Source organism: Neophocaena asiaeorientalis, unplaced genomic scaffold, assembly GCF_003031525.2.
Source record: "Neophocaena asiaeorientalis asiaeorientalis breed wild unplaced genomic scaffold, Neophocaena_asiaeorientalis_V1.1 scaffold244, whole genome shotgun sequence".
NCBI lineage: Eukaryota > Metazoa > Chordata > Mammalia > Artiodactyla > Phocoenidae > Neophocaena > Neophocaena asiaeorientalis.
Window position 1 is genome coordinate 1,059,166 of NW_020173763.1, and position 10,217 is coordinate 1,069,382.

Here is a 10,217-nt window from a genome sequence, read left to right on the forward strand (position 1 = left end):
GACTCCCAACCACTGCGCCACCAGAGAAGCCCCTTAAAGCTGTTTTTTTAAAGTGTGCAGCATAGACCATTTAATTGAATATATATGAAAAGGAAAAAAACCATTTCTAGGTACTAAGAAATTTTTCCTCTAAAGATCTAGATGTGAAGGAGTCTTCATATTTTAAAAGTGTGCAATATACCACTGTGAAAGGGTAAATATCCTCAACTTCAATTTTTCTAATTACCTATACTTTTTCTTCTCACCTTCCTTAGCATTGTGCTAAAGAAACTCTTAAAAGGAAACTTGAGTTATCATAATCTACAGTTATTTTCTTCCCATCCCTTTTATGATATACATGTCCACTGTCTTGCTCCCACATTTGTGTGATGCCATGAACTTGCTCTACCCCAGTGAGAGATGTTTAAGACCACACTGATGGTATCTGGAATGTGGTCATCCACTGTCTGCTTAGATTGGATGCTTTGTCTGTATTCTCGTCATAAACATTTACTCTGATTTCCTGATTATTTTTTAACATTTATAATTTAAAATTACCTAATAAAAGTTATTATTTTTATTTTGTCATATGTCTGAGTACCTAGACTTTTAAATACTTTCATGAGTAAAAAATTTTCTTTGCTTCCCTGTTTTTATATTTCCTGTTCTCCCTTGACCAATGTTTCTCCTAGACATTCATCTGCTGCTCAGTTTCATAAATGCAATCTTACTGTGACCTCTGGAATGTTTTATACACATTTTCTCTAAAAATATTCTCCATTTCAGCCAGTCCCCCAGTAGGTGCCTGTTTATAAAGGTTTTGTTTTCAATTATGGTAATATCATGTCAATATGCATATAATATGTACAATTAAATGGTCTAAAATATGTATATTGGCATTTCAGGAGATGATAAAGAAAATGGCACAGAAACAGTATTTGAAGAGTTAATGACTGAGAATGCTCCAAAAATTATGAATATCATGACCAATAAATTCAAGAAGCTTGGTAAAAATCAAGTAGGATAAATACAAACTAAATCACATTTAGGCACATCATAGAATGCTGAAAAGCCAATACAAGAAGAAAACCTTAAAACTCCCCAAATTAACAGACGCAATAATTTCAAAGCAGCAACAGAAAGACTAATGGTTTCCTTACAGAAAATCTGAAGGCGGTAGACAATGAAATGATGTCTTTAAAATATTAAAAATGACAATATCAATAACAGTAGCAACACCTGTACATTTACCAACCTAGAATTCTTTACCTACCAAAATAGGTCTCAAAAGTGAAAGTGAATGAAGACATTAATAAACAAAAAGAAAAAGCAGAATTTTTTTTTTTTTTTGCCAACAGGTTTCAATTACAAAAGAAGGTATAGGAAATTCTTCAGGATAAATTCATTAATTCCAGATGGAAGCACAGGATTGTAGGAAATAATGAAATGTACTAAAATAAGCAAACATATAATTAAATACAAAAATATAGTGACAGTTTATAGCAGCAATTATAACATCTTGTAGGATTTTTTAAAGTATATATAAGTAAAATTTAATGACAAAATAATAGAAAAGAGGGAATGGGAAAAGTGGAGTTAAACTGTTAAGTTCAGTTATAATAAGTGAAAGATGTAGTCTCTAGAATAACCAATAAAATATTTATATAAGGTGTGGACAGTAAAAATTAAAGGGAAAAAGTATACAATACTAAAGAAGTTAAGAAATGAGGAATACAATGGCAAAGAACAGATGGGACAGAAAAGAAGAAAAATAGGAAATGGGAGATTTAACCCAATTACTTTAGTAATTTATACTCATTAAGAAAGGACTTAATCCTTTAATTAAAAGCTAAAGTTTGTTATACTAGATAAAAAACACAATACATTCAGATTCAAAGCATACATACTTTAAAAATAAAGACATGACTAGTTTGAAAGTAAAAACCTGAAAACCCTAAACAAAAAGAAAATGTAAATGTCTATACTAATATCATACAAAGGAGATTTAAATGCAAGAAGTATTAGAGACACAAAGAGACATTTCATAAAGATGAGAAAAGGCCAATCAACAGGAAACATACTAATAATATGAATTCCAAACTTATTTTTAAAAGGGAACATGAGAGTAAGAGAAACAGATAAAGCACAAACATAATCAGATATTTTAACACACTTCTTTTAGACAGCAATAGAACAAAACATGATCAGTAAGGACTGTGGCAAGTGTAGTGTACTTTAAGAATGTAAATTGTTTTATCATTTGCTAAAAACCATATTAACAGAATAAAAGAAAAGATCCAAATAGACATCAAAATAAAGAAAAAATAATGTGATATATTTCAATACACCCTATGATAAAGTGCCCAGAAATTTAGAATCAGAAGCAAATCTTTCCAAAGGTATAAAAACTAATTACAAATAACCTATTGGCATCTTATAATTAATGGTTAACTATCAAACTTGTTCTCCTTAGAAACAAAAGAAAAAGATGCATTTTTGTTCATTCTTTGGTTCATTATTATGAGGGAATTCCTAACTAGTGTAATAATACAAAATAAAGATTTAAAAGACACAAAGATTTTGTGCAATTGACATGATTATAGGTAAAAACCAAAAGTACCTATAAAATGAACTATTAGTAATCATAAGTGAATTAAATTGCTAGATATGAAATCAATACATAAAAACCAATTATATTTCAATATACTGCAACATAAAATTGAAAATTTCATTTAAAATAGTGTAAATATATAGATTTTCAAAGAAGAGTCAAGTATGTTCAGATCATGTTGCTGACAGAAATTTAAAAGACAAACACAGTTTTATATATTTCTTGATCTGCAACTAATTCTTTAAGATGTCAATTCTCCCAAAATTCTTATACTGATTCAACACAACCCAAACAGCTTCAACAGCATTATATTTGTGAAAGTTTACAAAATGATTTTAAAATTTATATACAAATAAAATTGCTTTAGGAGAGCCTAGACAATCTTGAAAAAGAATCCAAGTTGGGGGATTTATTCTACCAGATTTTAAAAGTCACTATCACACTACATTAACTAAGAGGGTGTGATTCTGATGTGAGCAAAAACAGAATCAACAGGTTGTTCAGGAATAGATCCATACATACACGTCAATTATTTTTTGACAAAGACATAAAAAGAAAAATCACAGGAGATGCCTAGTCATTTCAAAAAAAAAAATGTAGCTGGAACGATCAAATAACTTTAAGGAAAGATAAAGCAAAACACACTTTGGTCTCTATATCATACCAAAAAGAATGACCTTCGGGACTTCCCTTGCAGTACAGTGGTTAAGAATCCACCTGCCAATATAGGGGACACAGGTTCGAGCCTGGTCAGGGAAGAACCCACATGCCGCGGAGCAACTAAACCTTGTGTGCCACAACTACTGGGCCTGCGTGCCTAGAGTCCATGCTCTGCAACAAGAGAAGCCACCGCAATGAGAAGCCCGTGCACCACAACGAAGAGTAGCCCCCTCTCACCACAACTAGAGAAAGCCCGCGTGCAGCAACAAGGACCCAACGCAGACAAAAATAAATTTAAAAAAAAAATTTTTTTTTTTAAAATGACCTTTAGTTTTAAAAGAAACCCACATCCATGATTATTAAATCCGAATATGTATTTTCAAAGTGCTTTTGCTGCTAAAATGTCATTTAAGCAGGCACAAGTTCTTGAAGCATAGTACAATTTTCAAGTTTTAAAATATGGGGTTTTTTTTGTGTTTGTTTGTTTGTTGCGGTACGCGGGCCTCTCACTGTGGAGGCCTCTCCCGTTGCGTAGCACAGGCTCCGGACGCGCAGGCTCAGCGGCCATGGCTCACGGGCCCAGCCACTCCGCGGCATGTGGGATCTTCCTGGACCAGGGCACGAACCCGCGTCCCCTGCATCAGCAGGCAGACTCTCAACCACTGCACCACAAGGGAAGCCCTGAAAATATGTTTTTATCATTAAGTGGCTTATTAAAAAATTCCTACAAAAACCCAGCAAAGACATTCTATTTCTTCCATGAGGAAACTGCCTCTTGGTTTAGTTCCTTTTCCACAGAACTTCAAAACAGAATTATTACTTATAAACACTGCTAGAATGATGGACGTAGAGGAATAGTATTCACTTACCTAAAATGCAGCTGGAGGAGGTCATGGAGAGGACATAAGGGCTGGGTGCACGGAGAAGCGGGCCCAGGCAATTCCACGACTCGACCATCGGGCTAGCCGAAGCGCCTTCCTCACATCCTGGTCCTCGGCACCTAGGCTCCACCCACTGATTCCGCAGCGCAGCGCAGCCGCAGTGGTGCCAAGGGCTCAGCCTGGAGAGAGAGAGCGAGCAACGCGCTGTTGAGGCGTCTGCACTGGACAGACAGGTGACGCAACCCCATTACGGCCTCTTTATAAAGGCCTGAGCTTCTGGTTGGCGGGAACGGAAGTCTGCTTGTCCGGTGGCCGCCAAAGAAAAGCCTCATATGTACGTTCCCTTAATTATTAAAACTTAAAACTGCCACCTACCAATCTGAGGTGCCCTGCCCCTTTCTTCCGTCTCTCCTTAAGCTCCACATAAGGGGGCCAGTTTCGAATTTCACCCCAGTTCCCCAGGTTGTGAACCAACAAATCTGACTCCTTCAGATTTGCTTCTGTTCTCGGCTTATTTAGAAAAGAAATTGTGAGTTTTCTGAAATGTATATTTTGAAAATGCAACTTATTCCACATACTTAAAATTACAGGTGGGAAATAGCTTTTGTTTCACTTTGATGTTTCAGATAAGTGTTTTTGAGAAGGAATTTATAAGAACTGAATTATATGTTGAAATTTAATAATTTCTAATAATAGATTCAGTAAACTGTATTGGAAGAAAAAGGGTGAAGAGTTTGCCTTAATTATTTAAAATTATCTCAAATAGGTAACTTCATATACTGTTGATATTAATGGAGTTGTAATAGCGTCCTAACTTTTCATATCTAATTCAAATGTTTCACATTTTGTAAATCATTCTAATAGCTCAATTTGCAGGACACCTATAATGTAGACTATTTGATTCAAGGCCTTCTTTTTAACATATGCACTTACAAATGTAAATTTCCTCTCAGCTCTGATTTAGTTGTGTTCCAGAAGTTTTGGTATTTGTGTGTTTGTTTTTCATCTCGGTATTTTCAGATTTTCTCTTGTGATTTCTTCATTGACCTATTGGTTGTTTAGGAATGTATTGCTTTATTATTATCACATAGTTTTGAGTTTTAATTTTTTTCTGTTATTCATTTCTAATTTTATTCCATTGTGGTGTGAGAATATGCATTGCATTGTTCCATGCTTTTCAAATTAATGGAAACTTGTTTTATAGCCTAGGATTTGGGCTATTATGGATTGTGTTCCATGTGTACTTGAAAGCAATCTATCTTCTGCTGTTTTGGGGTGGAATGTTTTATTGATGTCTGGTCTAGTTTATAGCTATAGTTTACAGTGTTGTTAAGGTATTTTACTTCTTTATTGATCTTCTACCTAGTTGTCCAATCAACTATTGAAAATTAGAAATTGAAACTATTATTGTTGTGTTGTCTATCTCCCTTAGTTCTGCTATATTATGTATTTCCCTTAATTTTTACTTCATGTATTTAGGGACTTTGTTTTTATGTGTATGTATTTTTGTAATTAGTATATCTTTTTGATGGATTGTCTCTGTTACCATTTTTAATGATCCCCTATATCTCTAATAACTTTTTTGTTTTGAAGTTACTTTGATAGCAATATAGCCATTCCATCTTTTTTAAGGTTGCTGTTTGCATGATATACTTTTCCTTTTGTTTTTAAATTTCAAACTTTTCATATGTTGAATCTAAAGTGTGTCTGCTGTTGACAGCATACAGGAGGATCTTGGTTTTTTATATAGAAGGACAATCTCTGCCTTTTAAATGGATATACTAATCAATACACATTTAAGGATATAGTTTATATGGTTGTGGTTACATTTGCCCTTTTACATTTTGTCTCTCTATGTATCATGTCTTCTTTTTCATTTAACTTTTCTCTTTTTGCTTTAAATGAGTATTTTCTAATATATCATTTTTAAATCCTTTAAAGATTTTTTTAACTATATTAATCTTATTTATTTTCCTAATGGTTGTTCTGGGACTTAACATGCATTTTAACTTATCTGAATCTACTTTAGATTTAAAAGAGCTTATTTCTGGTGAACAAAAAAGCATTTCTCCAATATAGCTTTATTACCCCTGCCCACCTTTTGTGCTATTAATGCTATATGTGGTACATTTTTATATGTTATAAACAAGAAATACATTTTGGAAATATTACTTTATATAATTTTATGTCTTTTAAATATGATCAAAGAAAGAAGATCACGTGTATATAGACAGAATATGTTATATTAACCTTCTTAGTTACCATTTCTGGTTCTCTTCATTTGTTGCTGTGAATTTGAGTTACTGCCTAGTGTCATTTCCTTACCTTGCTCCAGTGCAGCTTTGCTTCCAACCACTGCCTTTCTGCTATTATTGCTAAATATATTTATTTTCTGTGTGTTACACATCCTACAGTAAAATTATATACTTATTTTTAAATTTAATTTTTTAATAAATCAGTTTAAAGAAGAAAGGAGAAGAAATATAAATTATACTGTCTTTTATATTTACATGATTACATTTAAGGGGTGTGTGTGTGCATTCAAATTACTGTCTGAGTCACCTGTTTTCAGCCCAAAGAACATCTTTTAGTATTTCCTGTAAGGCCATGTGCAAGAAATGAATTCTCTCAGTATTAGTATATTTGGAAACGTCTTGGCCTTCATTTTTGAAAAATAATTGATAGGTTTTCTTCTTTGAGCACTTTGAATATGTCATCCTACAGCCTTTTAGCCTTCATTGAACAATCAGTGCAGATATGGGGGTCATCTCACTGTTGAAGGAGCTCTGAACAAAAAGGTTCAGCAGTTTTATGGACTCTGGGGTCAGGAGAGGCTAGAAGTAGAAAAGTACTCGGTACCAAGTTCAGGTGGGATAAAACATCTTCAAGATTTCTCCCACCTCCCCAACTTCAGAAGGCTTTGGTAGAGGTACTGAAGAGGATCTTTGCTCAAGGTCTCAAATAAAGAGACCTAGGAATGAAGGCAATTGAACTAGGAATGCAAATACAAGAAAGAGAATAACCAACCAAAAGGGCCTGAGTCCTTCACTGCAAAGCACTGGCTGTGCACAAAGTCTGCTGTGAGGAGGGCAGCTTTCCCTGAGAGGCCTGCCTAGTAAAACCTTTGTAATTGCTTACAGTCAGTCCTGGAAAAATCACACATAGATTTTTAACCAGTGCCAGACTCCTCTGTTATGGTTCTATAGATCTGAAGTCCAAAATTGGTTTTACTGGTCTAATATCAAGGAATCAGCTGAGTTATGTTCCCTTTAGAAAGCTTTAGGAAGCAATCCATTTTCTTTTCTAGCTACTAGAGACCACCCACATTCCTAGGCTCATGGCTCCTCCCCCCTTTTCAAGGCCAGAAACACGGATCAAGTTTTCTCACATTACGTCACTCTAATCTTGCTTCCGCCATCACTTCTCCAATTCTGACTCTTCCTCTTCTACTTTAAAGATACTTGTAATTACAATCAGCCCACCTGGATCATCCTAATTTCTCTATTTTAAAGTCAGCTGATTAGCAATCTTAATTACATCTACAACCCCAATTCCCTTTTGCCATGTACCTTTACATATTCATAATTCCTGTGATTGGAGCCATTATTCTGCCTACTGTATTTGCATATCTCAAAAACCATTTAACTGTCCCTCGTAATCCTTCAAAATTATGAATATAGCCAAACCACTTACTTAAATTACTTATATCATCACCCACATGAGGTTTCTGTTCTTTATTCATGTCTCACATAAATATTCAAATCAAGCAAGCGTCTGTCTTATAATTATGGGCTCTTGTCTCAAATGGCCTTTCCCTGTCTTCCTTACCTCCTGGTCTAAATTGCACCTCTGTGAGCAGATCTTTAGACTCTTGATGGTTACTCATATTCTCAAAGCTCCATCTTTAATTCCATCCTAACACGGTTGCTATTTAGTATACCCTATGAAATTATGTCAGGACTTATTCCAAGTTAGTCTCAGATTATATGCAGCACTGCTCATTTAGCAGAATTATGAAGAGACACTCCTCAAGAAAGGAACATAAACAAAATCTCTGTATGTTTGTGTGTCAAGGGGATAACTGTATAAAATAATCAGCATTCTGACTCCGAGATAATGAATAAAGACAAATAAATTATATGTATGCAGTGTTGTTTGAGGTATTTACTTAGTTTCGTTCTAAGTATCAGTGGGGTCTGTAGTGATATCCCTTCTTTCATTCTTGATACTGGTGATTTGTCTGCTCTTCCTCCTCCTCCCCCTCCTCCCTCCCTCTCACTCCTTCTCCCCCCAGCCCCCACACCCACTTCATGACTCTGTTCTTCTCTTTCTGTCTCTTGGGTCAACCTCTAGAAGTTTATCAATTTTATTGATCTTTACAACTAAATATAATTTTGGCTTTTTATTTTCTCTACTGTTTTTCTATTTTCGATTTTATTTATTCTTACTCTCATTTGTATTATTTCCTTTGTCCTTCTTGTTTTTCATTTTCTGGTTTTGTTTTCTAGTTTGTTAAATTAAAAGCTTAAATCATTAATTTTATAGTATTTTTTCCCCTTCATACATGTGTGTGTGTGTGTGTGTGTGTGTGTGTGTGTGTATTTTTCTCTAAAAAATGGATTTAGTGACATCCACAACTTTTGGACTTTTAGATCCATACAAGTGTTTTATTATTTTCAAAATATTTTGTTATCTTAATAATATTATTTTCTGATTGGTTTTCAGATCTATTACGGTCAAAAAACATGCTTTCTATAGTATCAGTTATTTTAAACTTTTGATATTTGTTCAATAGACCAGTGTATGTTCTATGTTTGTGAATAGTCTTGTGGGCGCTTAAAAAGTATTTATGGATTCTGCTGTCATTGGTTGTAGCATTCCATAAATGTCATTAAGTAAAGTTAGATGATAATGTTTTTCATATTTTCTTTACCCTTACTGATTGTTTGCCTACTCATTGCATTGTTATAGTGATATTAGTGTTGAAATATCCAACTATAATTTTGGATTTATCTACATTGTGCCTTAGTCATTTCCACTTTTGCTCCATTTTTGCAGGTTTTTATCTAAATGAATAAATATTTAGCTTTATTTTGTATTTTTGGTGAAATGACTACTTTGTCATTATGTAATGTCTCTTTTATCCCTAATAATAGTTCCTTGTTTTTAATTCTATTATTACTCATACTAATAAAACTACTCCAGTTTTCTTTTGAACAGTTTTAGTATAGTCTACCTTTTTCATCTTTTTAAATTTTATGTATCAGTATGTTTTTATTTAAGCTGTGTTTCTACCAGATAGCATGTAATTGAGTCTACAGTCTCTGCAATCACTTAATTGGTATGCTTAGATTGTTTATATTAAATATAATCATTCATAAGACTATATTAAAATATAACATTTTGCTTTAAACTTAATATAGTTTTGGTGCTTTCTTTCTCCCAGTTTTCCAACTATGATTTTATTCATTGAGAATTTTCATTCAATATCTTATATTGGTTTATTTTTCAAATTATATTTTTAGCAAATCTTAATCTGCCTTTAAGTAATATTATACCATGTATATGAAGTGTAAGAAACAATATTATAATTCCTCCCTCCAGTGATTTGTAATATTATCCTCCCATACACCTGACAAATAACAAAATGACTGTCTAAATAACATGAAATAACACAATAAAAATAACAATAAGTAAATAATTTAAAATAAAATAAATAAAATAAAAATAATGACAAAAACTGTCTAAATAACAAGGTTTCTTTACAAACTAGTAAAGTAAATATGTAAATATAATTGGATAACTCTTCATTAATAATCTGTTATATACAGGAATTCCATTCTGTTGTAATTTTTGCCCAAGCTAGTATTAATATGTCATATTTTATTAAATGTTACAAATAATTTATATAAGAAATATCCCTTCTCATTTGAAACATTGTAATTAAGAATATTGGTAATGGGGCTTCCCTGGTGGCACAGTGGTTGAGAGTCCGCCTGCCAATGCAGGGGACACGGGTTCGTGCCCCAGTCCAGGAGGATTGCACATGCCGCGGAGCGGCTGGGCCCATGAGCCATGGCCGCTGA